At 40.1% G+C, this 17,419-nt stretch overlaps 2 long non-coding RNA genes across 13 annotated transcripts; one reads left to right on the top strand and one right to left on the bottom strand.

Annotated features, from left to right (window-relative positions):
• Positions 1-5,693: 5,693 nt before the first annotated feature.
• Positions 5,694-8,613, top strand: LOC109201132 (uncharacterized). Of its 2 annotated transcripts, none has more exons than XR_002061137.2 (4): positions 5,694-5,708; positions 5,794-5,905; positions 6,652-6,809; positions 7,872-8,613. It is a non-coding gene; the product is annotated as an uncharacterized LOC109201132 (long non-coding RNA). The 2 variants fall into 2 exon arrangements; XR_002061136.2 differs by having other exon boundaries at positions 7,869-8,613.
• A 1,824-nt stretch (positions 8,614-10,437) lies between these two features.
• Positions 10,438-14,899, bottom strand: LOC109201131 (uncharacterized). 11 transcript variants are annotated; one of them, XR_003218952.1, is made up of 9 exons: positions 14,834-14,857; positions 14,037-14,097; positions 13,777-13,845; positions 12,808-12,989; positions 12,259-12,709; positions 12,024-12,141; positions 11,375-11,564; positions 11,170-11,270; positions 10,438-11,027 (listed from the first exon to the last, which is right to left on the bottom strand). It is a non-coding gene; the product is annotated as an uncharacterized LOC109201131 (long non-coding RNA). The 11 variants fall into 11 exon arrangements; XR_003218949.1 differs by lacking the exon at positions 13,777-13,845 and having other exon boundaries at positions 14,834-14,878; XR_003218951.1 differs by lacking the exon at positions 14,834-14,857 and having other exon boundaries at positions 13,755-13,845; positions 14,037-14,194.
• Between the last annotated feature and the right edge of the window lie 2,520 nt (positions 14,900-17,419).

Raw genomic sequence — 17,419 nt, 5'->3', positions numbered from 1 at the left:
TGGGGGTTGCTGATGCCAAAAGACTCAATAAACTGATCCGCAAGGACAGTAATATTGTGGGGATGGAGCTGGACTCTTTTAAGGTGCTGTCAGAGAGGAGGATGTTGTCCAAGATAAAGAGGTTTAGTGTCAGTTTTTATTGTCCTTCTGCAGCCGGAGTGCCGTGGTTTTGTTTCTGTATTCTGAGGACTGATTCCATCTAGTGGACATCTGAAGACACTACACAGGTTAGTTTGTATGAAGTTCATGGGTCATGTGACTCTTCTCCCACAGAACATGATCGCTATGAGTGCCAACCTCAGAGATGTAATCAGACATTGACTAAAAATCTATGAAAACATCAAAATCTGACAGTAAACAATCTGAGTTGGTTGAACAGGGCCCTGTTTCAGAAAGCCGGTTTAGTGCAAACTCTGAGTAAGTATACCCTGAGTTAACGAAAACTCTGGGTTTTCGGTTTCACAAAGCGAGTTTAGATTAATTCTGAGTGAGTTACTATGACGACACACTCCGTGAAGCTAACCTGCCCCCTAGCAGGTTTACTTCAACTAACCCTGAACTTCTCCGCCTCTTTGTCGGAAACCTGACTGTAGGAAGTGTCAGACATGGCGTGCCCCTTCCTTGAAGAGCCAGTAGATGTTGAAGCCCAAATTCTCCGCAGAGCTCTCCACCGGGAGAGAGTGATTAGAGCGCGTTTGGACATTTTATCATTTCCTGATGATTTTCTGTGTGAACGTTACTGTTTTTCAGCACAATCCATAATTTATTTGAATAACATCCTCAGGCCTTATATTGCTCATGTGACACATCGCGGACATTCTCTCAGTTCTGTACATATTATTTGTATTGCACTTCGTTTTTTTGCAAACGGGAGCTTTCTGTATAATACTGGTGACGCTGAGCACGTTTCCAAGGCTACCGTCTGTCGGGCAGTCAGGAATGTTACAGTTGCACTGAAACGTCTCCTGTACTCGTTTGTGGTGTTCCCCGGTCATAGACCCACAAGATTTATCAAAGAGGGATTCCACAAAATTGCAGGTATCAGGATGAACAAAACTTAATTCATGATGTGGTGATACTTGAACTACTACTTAGATTTTACATTTATTTTCAGGGTTCCCAGGCGTGATTGGCTGTATAGATGGCACTCACATTCCATTCTGCTGCTCGAAGTGTTCCATTTCCAAAAAGCATTTTTTTATTTTCTTGATCAAACAGGTCTTGTACAGCTGCTTTACAGGGAGCTATTGAAACACAGAAAATAGCATTGACATTCATAGTACATGCCTACTTAGGTTGGTTGTAAATCAGTGCTGAACATCTTACTGAGGAAAGGTTTGTTGGAGAAGTGGCTGGACCCTCTTCCTCTACATTTTTTATATTTCATTTTTACTTGCTGCCAGGAACGTTTGGGGCCTGTTGGGTTGCACATGCGCTCACATCACATCACAAAATAAAATGTATAAAATAAAATGAAATATAATAAAATAACGTGTTAAATGGGTGGAAATCCCTCGATCAATGTTTAAATTAACACTCACGCATTGACTCTGTCGGCTATGTTTTGCCATGCATGCTCCCTTTCTTTTGCAGCTGAGGCTGTGTTACTTTTTTTCCGCAAAATTTGCATGTTATCGGCATATGCTGCCATCAGAATTTCGGCCTCAAGCGCTGTAAAACACATTGGCCGCGCCTTCTTTCCCTCCGTCTCCATGGTGACTCGCTTAATCTGTGCTTAATCAGGGCTTTATGCGCGTGCTTAACTTGGGGTTAAAGCAACTCCGCGTTGATTGAACTAATTGTTATCAGCCTTTCTGAAACCGAATATTCCGAGTTGGACAGTTAGGGGTTACTCAACCCTGAGTATCATTTTTAACTCTGAGATTTCTAAACCGGCTTTCTGAAACAGGGCCCAGGTGTTCAGGTGTGTTCTGTTCATACTCTCCATCACTAAGACACGCTGGAGCAGGGTCAGAGAGTAAATATGAAAACATTAGCTCAGTCTACATGTAAAAATGATCTGAGGTCAGCAGGAACAGGGCAGGTGTTTCAGAAGAAAGGTGCTGCAAAACAGCAACAACAAAACAAATGTGTCTAATAATCAATCTTAGAAGAATTACTGATGCTCAGCTATGAAACACAAAGATATTACACACTATTAAAAGCAGTAGCGGTTTTTGATATGGGCGACATGGGCAGTTGCCCAGGGTGGCATCGTGGTGCGGGGGTATCACAGGCATTGGGGGGGGGGAAAAAAAAAAAAAAGTTGCTCATACTCATGCTGCCCCGACATCATGCCAGCGCATTTTGGGGACAGCACAGTCACTAGTTGGTTTTCTGCCGCCCATTTGCTGGGAATAAGAGCGCCCCTCCGTTTGCGAGGTGCGCCATTATGGGTTCAAATTGTGGTCATAAATATTTTGTACTTGTAAATCAGTTTTGTACGTGTAAAAAGAATTTGTGTGTGCGTAAAAAAAGATTTGTGTGACACTCTGCACTCAAGTTTCAAGTTACAAGTAGGAATTTTGACCCCATTTTTCATCCTTTCATCTGATTGGTCAATGTCACGTCAATCACAAATTTAACAATCCAATCAGAGAACAGATGGGTTTGGTTATTGGAGGGGTGTACAAACTTTTTTAGTCTAACAACACAGAAACAGGAATTCTCTGCTGCTCCTGTTTTCCAAGAGATAAAACAACAAAAAACTAGAGTCAGGAAGCTTGAAACAGACGTTTCTACACTGTGTCGACCTGAGATGTTTCTAAACACTTATTCCAATAATACTTGAAAGCGCTCAGGTCACATGACTATGACTAACCGGGGATTTTTGTTTGCATGATTACCAATGTTCCCTCTAATGTTTCATGTGTCTGAGCGAACACACAAACTCCCTGAGCGATCCCTTGGACCACTGTGAGCGACATCAGACGTGTGCACTGTGGTCACGCCGGCATCGAATCCATCCAAGTTACATGGTTTATTAAAATTCTATATATTTCATATATATAATTCTATATAATTCTACACGGTTTGCCGGTGCAAGCCGTGTAGAATTATTTAGGACCAGAAGCAGCAGCTCAGGTGCAGGTGAGTATTGACAGGAGTACAAATCAACAGAAATGGTGGGTGATATGAACAGGAAAACCTAAACTGGGTAAAACTAACAAAACAAACCAGAAACGAAGACGCAGGGAGGTCCGGGGAAATACACATGGAGAGACGCAGGGAGACCAAGGGGAAACAACACAGACGAACCAGCAACGACAAAGACACGACTAAAATACACTCAGAGAACACAGGAAGATTACACGCAGGTGGGGGACACAGCTGGGAGTGATTAACGTGACGAGACAAGGGAGGCAACTGAAAACATTCACATAAGACGCAGACCTTCACAATAAAACAGGAAACACATACACAAGGACACAGACTAGGAAACGCAGACTTAACACAGGAATAGATGGGCAGAACAGAATAAACACTAAACAGAAGGAACAGAACCAATATCACCAGAACACAAAACGCTGCAAATTTGCATTATAATATTTATTTTTTTGTTTTTCCTGCAGTATATGAAAATTGGTGTATTTCAAAAATAAAACTATGAAGACACTTAAAATAAATTTCCTGTGGTGGAAAACTAGTTTGTGCAACTTTTTTGTGTTTACAGTTTTGAGGGATAAGCCTCTTAAATTTCTTTAACTAGAAATATATGTTTAAAAAAACAAAAATGATTTTCAATTTTTTTGTAGTTTATTGCACTTTTTTGCCATTTATGTACTTACTATGCACTTAATGCATACATATTATTAAAATTTGGCTTATAATGGTTGTATTGATGTATATCAACTTGAAATGCTCCCAAAAGAGCACTACAACATGTAAAAATATAATATAAGCTCTGGCGGACTTGGTTCTATGGTAGGTCTTAAAGGGTTAATGACTAACATCGTATTGTGGATGGATTACCTCAATTGTTCTCCTGACTGAAATTTGGTCTGTTTACAGCCATTTTGCATGCCCTAGTTAGTCCCTAACCATGGCGAGCTCTCATCGCAACACGTTCTCACTCCCAACTCGTCAAATGTGTGACGCATGGTCAGGCTCCCTCTGCTTCACTTATCGACGCGCAGGGTACCCCCCTCGCGTCGAGAATTGACGTGCAGGGTCCTCCTATTGTGCAGGGTCCTCCTATTGAATACTATAGAGCTCCCTAATCGTTGTTTATTGACGACAAGAGATTTCCGCGCAAGAGCCTGTTGTTCGTATATTTATATATTTCCGAAATCACATTGTAGTGACGTGTACTGAACAGAATATATTATATAATGTAAACAACTACCTGAGAAACAGCAGATACAGCAGATAAATTAATTATAGGCTATTACTTTTGCATTTATGGAGGGAGAAGTGTATGCTGGGTAATGGCACAGCTAGCGACTGGGTGACTTTATTCACCCGCTTCGGCTGTTATCAGTCCATACAATGGGCGTTATTAGCAGAAATCAGTCCCATAGATATGGGCCATCTCCACCTGCTAGATTGTTCAGAAGCTTGTTCTCATCCATCCAGATGGAGGATCACTAACAGGAGCGTGGGAAGACTCCAGAATCCACTCTGGCTGGAATCCGGTGGATACAGCAGTGTTACAGGTAAGACCATTTAAACGGACAGCATTTATAGAATGACTATTAAAAGTCAGCGAGTGTCAATAATGTTAATGTGCTTATGTTAGTAATACACCGAGTGCTAATATAACAGCTTTAAGATGCATTTGTAGATATTATTACGTGTTTTACCGTCTTTATGGTGCTAGCTTAAAGTTAGGGTGTAAACGTTAGCTTATATTGTAGTAAAGCTGTTACTGTTTAAACGATGTTAGCACAGAAATATTAGCTTCTGTCATGACTGATGAACTTACTAGTTAATAAAGTTTCCAGTAAAGTGATTAATCGCAGCCACAGATTGACAGTAAATATCTCGATTAGCTTCAATGCATCTGTAATAAATATGTGCAAGTTTCAGTGCTTCGTTTAAACTGTATGATACTTATACTGACCCAGGGTCAGTGTAAAATACAATCCTAGCTGTGTGAACAAAGCCTGGCTCCTTTAATCCTGCATGACAAACCTCAGGATGCAGGTTATTATTACTCTTTCCTGCTGGCACACCTGTCACACCTGAGAGTCAGCTAGAAACTTACAGTGACGTGGACATCATGCAAAGACTGCCAGACTCTGTAATACTGTAAATGATCAGTGACTCAGGTTAACACTAAACTTTAAACGGTCCCTCTGTGTGTGCTGAACATTTAGGATTGAGTCAGGCTGCATTGACTGTGGGACTTTAATGTGTTAAAAGCAGGTTGAAGACGGCTCAGAAACATTTGACGATTAAAATTTACATTTATTTATTAATTAATTAATTTATGGCTGCTGGTGATTTGTAAAGCCTCTACTCAGCTGTATTTTTGTTACTAATTTATGTTTGTTGTTGTTTAACAAAGATTTCAGAAGAGCAAAGATGAGGACTCCTACTTCATCCTTAATAGTTTAACCTGATTGGAAATCAAAAAAATCCTGATTCTTCTTCCACAGAAGTTTCATTTGTCAGTGTGGGACTGCTGAGTCACCTGAAGAACTCATTTCATTCTCCATGATGTTGATTTACAGAAATGTTTCACAGGAACTGATTCCTCCCAAAGGGTGAACTAGTGTGTTTCCATAGATTACCTCTGTATGAATGTACTTCTTAAATGAAGGCAAGTGTTTGTCCTGTTTTGTTCCTCAGGTACTGTACGTGATATTAAGGGCAGGCGGTCATCACTGGGGGAAGACAAGAAGCAGACGTACTTCCAAGAGGGAGCTGCAGTGAGGACACAGCCTGGTCACTGAGGTCAGAGGTCAGAATCTGAAACAGCTCAGGTTTATATTCTAGGGGTTATAAAAAATTCAAATGTATTTATAGAGAAACCTTTAAATAATATTTCAAATAATAGTCATAATTATGATTATTATTAGAAATATCAAACATCTAAGTGGATTTTCTGTTACACGTATTGTCTTAGCCCTGCGATAACTGGCAGCCTGTCTTTGTCCTGTATCAGCTGGGATAGGCTTCATCCTCCCGCAACCCTGAATTGGATACATGAATTTTATTGAATTGTATCCCAATTATGTAATCTGATCTTTTACAAACTCAAGGTATCCAATCAAAATGTAAGTAATAATGATAAAAATGAGAAAGCAGAAATAAGTGTGACATGAATGTAAATGTGTGAGCTGACATAGAGGACAGCTACATGTAGTCTGAAAAACCTTTGTTGTCAAGTTTGCAGGTCTATCACGAGACATTCTTACATAGAAGAGACTGTTAAAGTCTCTAACTCAGTGAAGCATTATTGGTCCCGTCTGTTTGGATAAATATAGTAAGTTGATGTTTGTCCATTTATTGACATATTTTCTTAAGTGCTTATCCAGTTCAGGATCACAGTGGAGCTGCAGCTGGATGTGTTCAGTAAAGAAACCTTACAAAAGTTAACATAAACCTGCATCTCTGTACGTTGTTGTCCACAGGATGAGAAAATCAAACTGGAAGACTGTGGAACATGTTAATAAATGTTTGTGTTTATGCCTGTGTCTTTCACAGGAGGCGCTGAAAGGTTTCCCTAATAGTTCCTGGTGAATCAAAGCAGAACCATAAAGGTTGCTGGACTGCATGATGGCCTTACCCCTGAGCAGTCATCCTGTTAAAGGAGGAACCAGTTAGAAGCTGTTTTCAAAGTAGCTGAGCAGATTTCATCTCAAGTAAGCGATTAACTGTTTGTTCATTTGTTCTGCCACTTAAAGAGCATTTAAGGACGTCTTTTGAGTGTCCAGTTGAATTAATTCTACTGGCTCTCCTGGTCATTTGTGATTATGGACATATTTTTCATGTTTTCAACCATTTAGTAAATTCTATCTTACAGTCTGAGAAATGACAGTGTTGATATTCAGCACAAAGAGAAAAGCTCACTTGTTTGAATTTATTTACAATCATAGTTTTTATAAATTCTGACTGTAAACAGCTTTTACAGCTTTGATATTGTTTGACACTCGATATCAGGTGATGGTATCTAATATAAAGGTTTCTATGTCCCAATGAGCCATTTACACTGACCAGTGTCACTTTAACTGTAACACATTCATTATTTAGATCCAACGTTTCTAAGAGAAATAACTGAATGTAAAAAATGGCAGCACTCAGGCCAGGTTTAATTGATAGAGATATATGCATGCATTATGAAATTTATGTATCCCAGATCATTTTTATTCATCTAGTCCTGGCAGACCCACCCCTTCCTCCCAAGTAAACTGCAACCCAAAAGAACTAGTGGGGCTATTTACACACTCACAATCAGTGTGGGGTAGAAAGAGCCACCAAAAACCTGTCGGCCTGCACAGCTACAGATGTGCTAAAAGCTATAAGAGTTAGAAGCTCTGCTTATGGAGAAACCCTTGGAGAAACTTTCTAAGCCTAACAGGGGACAGGTACTCCTGCCCAAATAACATGATATAACCCCACATACAGCCCAGCCATAAAGTGAACCAAGTCATTTAGTTAAAGACAGCATGGGACCAAATGCATGTAACCAGCCTGCACCAACCTAACATTTCTTCCTCCTGAATTAAATGAATGAACGGATGAAAGTTAAATGACTACAAACCTAAAGCCACTCGTTCCCACACTGGAGTTCCCCGACACTGTGTTAACTGTACTGAGCTTGTATCAACAGTTGTAACAGGCTAAGCTACCTGAGACACTGCATTGAATGATTGTTTCTATCTTAATAGTTTCAGCTCAGATGTTCTGCTTTTTCCTTTCAGTAGATCAAAGCAGCTCGTGCTCTGTCTGCTTCCATTCTGATGGCAAGAAGAAGAAGAAGAAGAAGACTTCAGCGAAGTGGCGTTCATGGTCTCAGTGGACAGTCATGGTCACACACTGCATGTGGTTTTAAAAGCAACATATCTGTTCACCACAACAATGGAGATGTGTAATATCAGTGCAGCTACGGTTTGTTCTTGAACATCAGTTCTGTTTTCTACTTTGACCACTTAGACCAAAAAAGTGTTGTTTTCAGATTCTTTCTTATAAATCTGTAAATCACCTGCTCATTTTTTATTACAATTAGTTTCACATAAATGTTAGTGTTTCCTTTATGGTCTTTTAATGCTTACACTAGACTGTACACGTCTACATTAGAGACATTTCTGTTACCTATTTATGAGACTGGGCTGCTTGACTACAATTTGGAAATGGATGCAAAATCGTGCTATTGTTTGTTTTTTAATATGATTCAATTCAATTCAATAAAACTTTATTGATCCTGAAGGTTGACCCCGAGGGAAATTTGGGTTAAGGCCAACACAGGACGTGTCTGACTAAGCAAAGATTAATCTGAGCCCATTTCTACCTGTCTCTACTGTTTCAACTGTAACTGTCAGGATATATATTTATTCCAGCTCTCATAGGACAAAGGAATGACTCAGACTTGTCAAATGTTCTTTGACTTGATACACAATATGAAGTTCACAATTTTCTTACAAATAAAACTATAATGACAAACATGAACAGCTGTGGTTATTTATGAGACATGATTTTTTTTGAATGTGTTCATATTTAACAGTGTACATTTGTATGCTGAAACTGTAATGGTGAACCTGAGGTGATGGTCAGCAGAAGGCAAACATATATAAATAGAAAACAATACTGAAGTAATGTCTTTACCCTCTGCAGCGTGTGGACGCTGTGCACACAATCACCTTATTCACTGTAGTAAACATGCACCGCTAGCTCACGTGACTGACTGTCTCCATGGTTACATCGTATATTATTAGCTGTGCAAACAGCTTCCAAAGATACCGCCATAGCTCTCTGCAGCTGTAACACTTTCATGCTTTGCAAATCATTTCACGTTTTTGATAGTTATGAAGACAGAATATGTTTTTAAAGACATGCTAGGCTGTTGCTATGGTGGTTGCTGTGGACTAGGGTGGACCGCGCGTCCGATTCCTGTTATTAGCTGTCCGCCGTAGGAAGGCTGCGTTCCGTTTAGAAGTAGCGCCAGTCTGCCGTAACTCGAACTCAAACCCCGCTTTGTTCTGTAATTAAAGGGCTTTTACAGCCGTTCATGACACACACGCACACACACATAAAGCACTTTGCCTCACCATGAGAATGCAACTTTACTAAAACCTTTAAAGTATCTGAGATAGGATAGAAAAATGAAGCAACCAGAGATTTAATGATGAAGACTCTGGGTTCTGTAGTTCACGTTTTACAGTCCTGAATGACTCTCTGCACATCCATATAATTTATTGAAGAGGAGTTTAGAATGCACTTTACATTTAGACTGTTGCTGTTTAATTTTTTACATTGTTACTGTGTTGTGTCATGATAAGGTTCACCTGCTGGGGGTTTGATGGATCAGCTGGACAATACAATCAAAGACAGACTTCATTCGTCATACGCAAGAATCCTAGTTGGATTTTTGTTTTCACTCATATTTTAGAACCAAATATTGAAAACAATTCTGACAGACTGGATACCTGGTCAGGGTGTACATTACCTTTCACTCAAGAATCCCAGGACAGAGCCCTGCCCCACCATGAGCCTGGGTGGATACATGGTTATAATATAAAATGACTGATACTGAATATAAATATTTCATGAAAATCAAATTATAATATGAATTCCTAGGTGTTTGTTATATCCAGCAAGAGATTGATTACATATGTCTGAATTGCTAACCCTAACCCTAGCTCAACAGACCACAATGCCCTGGACTGTCAGTATTATTACATGCTGTGAACATAAGTAGCTTTGATCACAGTTTATGTTGTAAAAGGAATATTAAAAAAAGATCAAGATTGTGATGTTATTTCTTCCAAACTGACCAGAAACATGCTTGTCAGACTCTCACAGCACAGGATCAGACTCACTGTGCATGATGGCTCAGGCCAATAATGTTTGTTAGATTGTCAGTTGTTTAGTGCTTCTGTACAGTTATGGTCACCATCTCTATTTCACTATAATTAATATGCAGAAAACACTAAAAGTTGATTGTCTTCCAATATTCTAGCATAATTAAAAACTTTGACTTTGTTAGTACATATTGTTACAGTCCTAATGCCAATATGATTCTTCATAACGCCTGCTTTGAAATACTGAACTTTAAAATTGACCTGATGAAAGATAATTTACAGTGGCAGTCTGTCAGGATAATTCTGACTATAAGATCACTGTGTTAATCTGAATCCTTCTGAAATGTGCTGTGAATGAATGCTGATGCAACTCACTGTGGGAAAGCTGTTAATAAAATGAATCTGTGACACATGCAACACATTCACAGAGGAAGAGGACACAAAGGAAGGACACGCAGAGGCTGTGTTAAAGTCAGAAATCCAAATCTTTAGTCAAAAACAGGCAGCGGTTACAAACAGGAAGACAAGCAGTCCATCAAACAGTCTACAGGGTCAAACATGCAGAGAATTCAAACAACAGTAAAAAATAACTGGACACTGGAAAAACTTAAAGCAATGTGTGACGCAATTAAAGGAAGCAGCGCAGTATATTCACTGAATTATCATCAATTACAAAAGAGAAAAACGACGATTTCTAAGGATTATTTGCTTAATTGCAGTTAAGAGTGTGGCTGGTAAAGATGGAAACATACAGAATGTAAACTGTGTGAGTTTGGTGAACTTTGTTAGTAACAAATGAGGTAAAAAAAAACAAAACAGACAAAACACAGAAAGAGGCTCTCAGTATTCATGAATAAATAGAAAGCATCTAAACATTCTGATTTTTACAGTCTTAGTTCCGCTCGCTGTCATCATTAAAATCATCATGATCAATGGCGAGGTCATGAGGTGGGCGGGGCCGTCTCTGGTGATGTCACCATGAAGGAACAGCGTCTGGCACGTGTTGATGAAACATCCCAGTACACTGGTGTAGTTTCCTCTCCAGCTGGTTGACATTTGACACTTCAACATTAAGGGGAAGAAGAAGAAACAGTGTTAGGTCAGGTGACCACATGGTTTCTAAAATAACTGACAGGAAGTAACCAGGCTGTTAGAAATGGATGGCATGTGTTTATAGTTACTGTAGTTAGGTAACTCTACTTACCAAAAGCAGAGCTGCTGAATGTTGCAGGAACTGATCATGTGTGGTGGTTATTCAGTGCTGCTCCAGCAGGTTAGACAGTCCAATAGTGATATCCTGCCCATCTGAGAGTTTGAAAACATACATGCAAAGATTTAATTGTGTTACAGTCAAAGTTGGATGTTCGTTTTTGTCCTTTAAAAATGTTTGTGTATTTGAAAGCACTAACATTTAAGGATGACTCGGATCGTCTCTCTCTAAGAGTGTCTCCTTTAAAGGGGAGACAAGTGTATCCACTGATCAACAAGTCAAGGTGGTGAGATGGACTCATGTCCTTTGTGACTCTGCTAGTTCTTCTGAGGAAACACCACCGTCTCTCCACACCGTCACCATCTGTGAGCACAAACTGCTGCTCTGCTCTGTCAGCATGTAGGAAATCACATATCACACACACAAGGGTGAAGAAACATTAGAGCTCAACTTTGGATACTTTAGACCAAAACTAGCTCTTAGTTTCAGCAATCAGACAAACAATGATACCAAACTGATTCTGTATGAATACAATATGGTATTTTCAATACAGGTGTCAAATTAATGTATAAAAACTAATACAGATATATGTATATATATATTTGATAAATTAGTTTGCTAAATTAGAATATATTTTTATTTATTTTTGATTTAACAATTGCAACTGAAAGAAATTAAATATTGAACAATAATATATTGTCACATTCTGCATTCTCAAATACAAATTTCACAAAGTAAATTTTTGATTAACAGAAAAAATATGAATTACAAAAAATAATTGTATATTATTAAAATATTATGCAACCGTGACCAAAGTCAGAATCATCATTACAGTATTGTGGACTTACTGCTTGTATAATAGTGATAAACTTCAGGGGAGATCATGATGTCAGAAAACTGTAAACAACACTCTGAAGCTTCTTTTCTTGTTTCTCTGACCTCAGCACGCTGACAGACCTGAAGTTGCTACAGATTTTAAAAAGCGATAATTACAGGGAAGAAACTTCTCTTTTTCATCCGTTTAATCAAACATTTGATGCCTCAGCTGTCTCGGTCCTAAAGCATTCTGCAACTACAACTAACCTGAGGAGGCTTGGATTTGGCTGCAGGTGCCGACATGTGGGTACCATTTAATCACACTTCTTCCTGAGCTTTGCTTCATCACAAGACTAAAGGTGGCATCCCGTGTCACAGTCTTATCATCATCCAATTGGAGAAGAAACATTTATGCGCCTCCTGGTTTTGTTTTCTGATCCTGCAAAAAGACTGAGGACAACAAAGCCCAGAGAACACGAGATACACAACATCCAACATTCAGACTCAACAGCCTCCATAAATGAAGAGCACCAGGTTGGTCCAGTTATACTAGATATGAGCATACTTCACATTACTGTGTATGAATAATAATCAAGAGACAAACTTTGAAGATGCAGAGCATGATGTCCCATCATCAGACTGCAAACAAACATCCACCAGGCTTCTTTGTTGGCAGAGGTGATGATTCTCCCATCAGGGATCAGTAGCATGTATTAACCTGTGGTATAAGCAGCAGTCACTGAAATATTACTGTTTCAGATAAGGAATCTGCCACATAAAAGCCAGGGTGGGAGGGATCTCTACAAACTGACTTACCTCTCTGTTCCTCCAGCGTCAACAAAAATCTGACTCTCCAGTCACAGACAAACAAAAAACTCCAGCTGGGAGATAGAAAACGCTGTCTGGGTCTTGCTGGATGTTGCTGGTCAGAGTCTCACATTAGCAGAGTGCTTCTTGGTCCCACTGACCCATGTGGACAGCGACTGTGGAGAACTGTTCTGGAAAACAGAAAAGAGAATTAAAATGACAAAAAGCCAAATTTCCACAAAGACTCTCTTAGAATCAACAATCAGAAAATCATTGGTTCATATTACAATTAAATATGACCAGGCTCCTTAAATGTAAGCAGTTAAGATCTGATTTGATTTACATCCTTCACACAGCACATTTGTCCAGGCTGTCAGGTAAACATAGAATTAATCTCAGGTAACATGACTCAGAGTAGAGATTCAGTAAGAAAGATTGCCAGCTCTAATATTATTACCACACCAACAGCTCAGATTTCTAGAACTATTTAAACAAATGTCAGTCTATCCATTCATTTTCTTCTGAATATTCAATTCAGGTTCACAGTGGGAGGGTGGGGGTGGGGGTGTTGTGGAAGTTTGTAAATAAAGTCTGCAACACAGAAAGAGCTGTGATCAAGCTATTTATTACTGCGTGCAGGAGAGCCAACACACATCAAACATCACAGTTCACAGTCATGTCAGCTCTGCCACAGAAGTCGTGCTCCTACTCCTTTATGCATTCCAAGGAAGAGAGAGGAAGTTACAAACTGATCCTACCACACTTCACACGTCTCGCTATGAAACCTAACGGATCAATGGTTATGCTGTTTTGTGCCCTTGGCCTTATCAGCACCTGTAAAGGGAGTTGTTTTCTCAAACTGCTGATGCTGAAGTAAGTTCATCTAGTTTTAGAAACTTTCACTGATCAGTCTATAACAGTGTCACAACTAAGCATATGCATAAGCACTTAAATACTTTAAATGAGAATAATAGAAACTTTCTATTAGAGCCTGTCCCAGTAGTCATAGGTAGAGCACACCTGGACAGGTACCAGTCTGTCAGAGGACTAACAGAGAGACAGACATCAGAGTAACAAATCTATTTAAAATTAATGTAAGCTTGCTGCAGCTGTATGTATGAACATGTGTTCCTGTGCTCACAGTCCACCTCTCAGGAACCTGCAGTTCATTTTAAGTCTACTTTAAACAGACAAAAGGCTGATGTGGCTGGATCAGTAGTCTGATTTAAGTACGTTACCTTTGGCCAGGGATTAATCTGGTACATCGCTTCACTGCAGTCTTACATATTATCCCCACACCTGAATAAAAAATATTGATATTTACAAATAACAGATTCAGCTGATGCAGCCTGACTCAATCTGATTCCAGATGTTCAGCACACACAGAGACACAGAGGGACTGTTTAAAGTTTAGTGTTAACCTGAGTCACTGATCATTTACAGTATTACAGAGTCTGGCAGTCTTTGCATGATGTCCACGTCACTGTAAGTTTTAGCTGACTCTCAGGTGTGACAGGTGTGCCAGCAGGAAAGAGTAATAATAACCTGCATCCTGAGGTTTGTCATGCAGGATTAAAGGAGCCAGGCTTTGTTCACACAGCTAGGATTGTATTTTACACTGACCCTGGGTCAGTATAAGTATCATACAGTTTAAACGAAGCACTGAAACTTGCACATATTTATAACAGATGCATTGAAGCTAATCGGGATATTTACTGTCAATCTGTGGCTGCGATTAATCACTTTACTGGAAACTTTATTAACTAGTAACTTCATCAGTCATGACAGAAGCTAATATTTCTGTGCTAACATCGTTTAAACAGTAACAGCTTTACTACAATATAAGCTAACGTTTACACCGTAACTTTAAGCTAGCACCATAAAGACGGTAAAACACGTAATAATATCTACAAATGCATCTTAAAGCTGTTATATTAGCACTCGGTGTATTACTAACATAAGCACATTAACATTATTGACCCTCGCTGACTTTTAATAGTCATTCTATAAATGCCGTCCGTTTAAATGGTCTCACCTGTAACACTGCTGTATCCACCGGATTCCAGCCAGAGTGGATTCTGGAGTCTTCCACGCTCCTGTTACTGATCCTCCATCTGGATGGATGATAACAACCTTCTGAACAATCTAGCAGGTGGAGATGGCCCACATCTATGGGACTGATTTGTGCTAATAACGCCTGATGGACTGATAACAGCCGAAGCGGGTGAATAGTCACCCGGTCGCTAGCTGTGCCATTACCCAGCATACACCTCTCCCTCCATAAATGCAAAAGTAATGGCCTATAATTAATTTATCTGCTGTATCTGCTGTTTCTCAGGTAGTTGTTTACATTATATAATATATTCTGTTCAGTATACGTCACTACAATGTGATTTCGGAAATATATAAATATACGAACAACAGGCTCTTCCGCGGAAATCTCTTGTCGTCAATAAACAACGATTAGGGAGCAGCATAGTATTCAATAGGAGGACCCTGCACGTCAATTCTCGACGCGAGGGGGGTACCCTGCGCGTCGATAAGTGAAACAGAGGGAGCCTGACCATGCGTCACACATTTGACGAGTTGGGAGTGAGAACGTGTTGCTCATCGAGTGGAATAAAGTTCATACCCCAGCTTCACTGTCTATACAGTATTATGCTAACCACAGCTGTGTAGCTAGCCACCACGTAGTACATCATTATATACCAGCTAGCCCTACTTCAGTAACCCTGAAAACATCACTGCTGTTTAGTTTTCCAGATTCATTTATGCCAGAAGTGAGAGCTGTATGTTTACATTTTTCAGAAATCCCTCAGTCAGAACATGGTATATTACAGCAGTCCCCAACCCCCGGCCCACGGACCAGTACCGGTCTGTGAGTTGTTTGGTACTGGGCCGCGAGAGTTGAGGCTCGGGTGTGAAATTTATGGTTTAGGGTTTTATCTTTTCTTTTTCTTTTTTTTTCTTTTTTTATCGTTTACTCGGTTTTTCTGGGTCTTTTCCTGTGTGTTATGAATAAATCTTCCTTTTCTTGGTACTGATTTTACTTTGTCATATTTATCTGCGACACCTGAAACGCTGGTCTGTGAAAATATTGTCAGACATAAACCGGTCTGTGGCGCAAAAAAGGTTGGGGACCACCGGTATATTATTTAATCTTTAAAGAAAAAAGTTTTTTGAGACTTCATGCATACCACTAGAGGGAGTACAAGTACCACAGTTTGAGAATGACTGCGCTAAGGGAAAGGAGCAGAACTGTTAAGAAATTTAGTAAATGGAACAGATGAGGGGTTTGACATGGTTACTTGACATGGTTACTTTACAGATTAGATAGAGAAGCATCATCACAGTCCTGAGTTTAAAAGGTTCCCTGCTACCATTAGCAAAGGTAAGAACTGTGGTATAAAATTAACCTAGAGTTGATTTACTTTTACTAATAATTTACTACTACTACTCCTCTTTTTAAAAATTGATATTGAGTCAAAACTGGACTCAAACGTAGAGAACCACGGCAGAGATGACAAGCATGTTTAACAGTGTTCATTGAGGAAATACAGACGTGTCATATTGAGACAGAATATGCTAGAGTGTGGCAAGGTGATGGGTGTAGAAGGGGAAAGGGCTTAACAGAAGAAACTAGAGTGTGGCAGACACGTCTGAGGGTTGATCTGAGAAAGAGGAAAACGGTGTTAGGATGGTGGAGCGGAGAGGTGAGTATAACCGGTATTTTGCTTACTTGTAGCTGGAGTGGAGTTTGGCTTTGAGGGAGGGGCGGTGAGTATCCTGGTAAGTTAACACTTTGCTTACCACCCAAACTGCTCCACAGATGATGTCAACTCATCTGCTCTTCACCTTTCTTGGAGCGATCACCTCGGGGCGATCGTGGCTCAAGAGTTGGGAGTTCGCCTTGTAATCGGAAGGTTACCGGTTCGAGCCCCGGCTCGGACAGTCTCGGTCGTTGTGTCCTTGGGCAAGACACTTCACCCGTTGCCTACTGGTGGTGGTCAGAGGGCCCGGTGGCGCCAGTGTCCGGCAGCCTCGCCTCTGTCAGTGCGCCCCAGGGTGGCTGTGGCTACAACGTAGCTTGCTATCACCAGTGTATGAATGGGTGAATGACTGGATATGTAAAGCGCTTTGGGGTCCTTAGGGACCATAAAAGCGCTATATAAATACAGGCCATTTACCATTTCTCTCTCCCATCTCGACAAAAAGGACACTTAGAATGCTGTTTACTGACTTCAGCTTAGCATTCAATACAGTCATTCCCCAGGAGCTGGTAAAGAAGTTGGACATCCTAGGAATAAACACCACTCTCTGCAACTGGATCTTGGACTTCCTAACTGACAGGCCCCAGTCTGTCTCCATAGGAAATAAAACCTCCAAAGTTCTCAGACTGAGTACAGGATCACCGCAGGGCTTAGCCCACTGCTGTTCACCCTGATATCACATGTCTGTACTGCACAGTACAGCTCAAATCACATCATCATGTTTGCAAATGGCACAACAGTGGTGGGTCTCATCAACAACAACGATGAGTCTGAATACAGAGGAGAGGTACAGCACCTCATGGACTGTTGTCAGAATAACAGTCCATAAACAGTCTATAAATGTTCAGAAG

This window comes from Oreochromis niloticus, linkage group LG3 (genome assembly GCF_001858045.2).
Source record: "Oreochromis niloticus isolate F11D_XX linkage group LG3, O_niloticus_UMD_NMBU, whole genome shotgun sequence".
Lineage (NCBI taxonomy): Eukaryota > Metazoa > Chordata > Actinopteri > Cichliformes > Cichlidae > Oreochromis > Oreochromis niloticus.
This window is presented reverse-complemented; position numbering and strand designations above follow the sequence as displayed.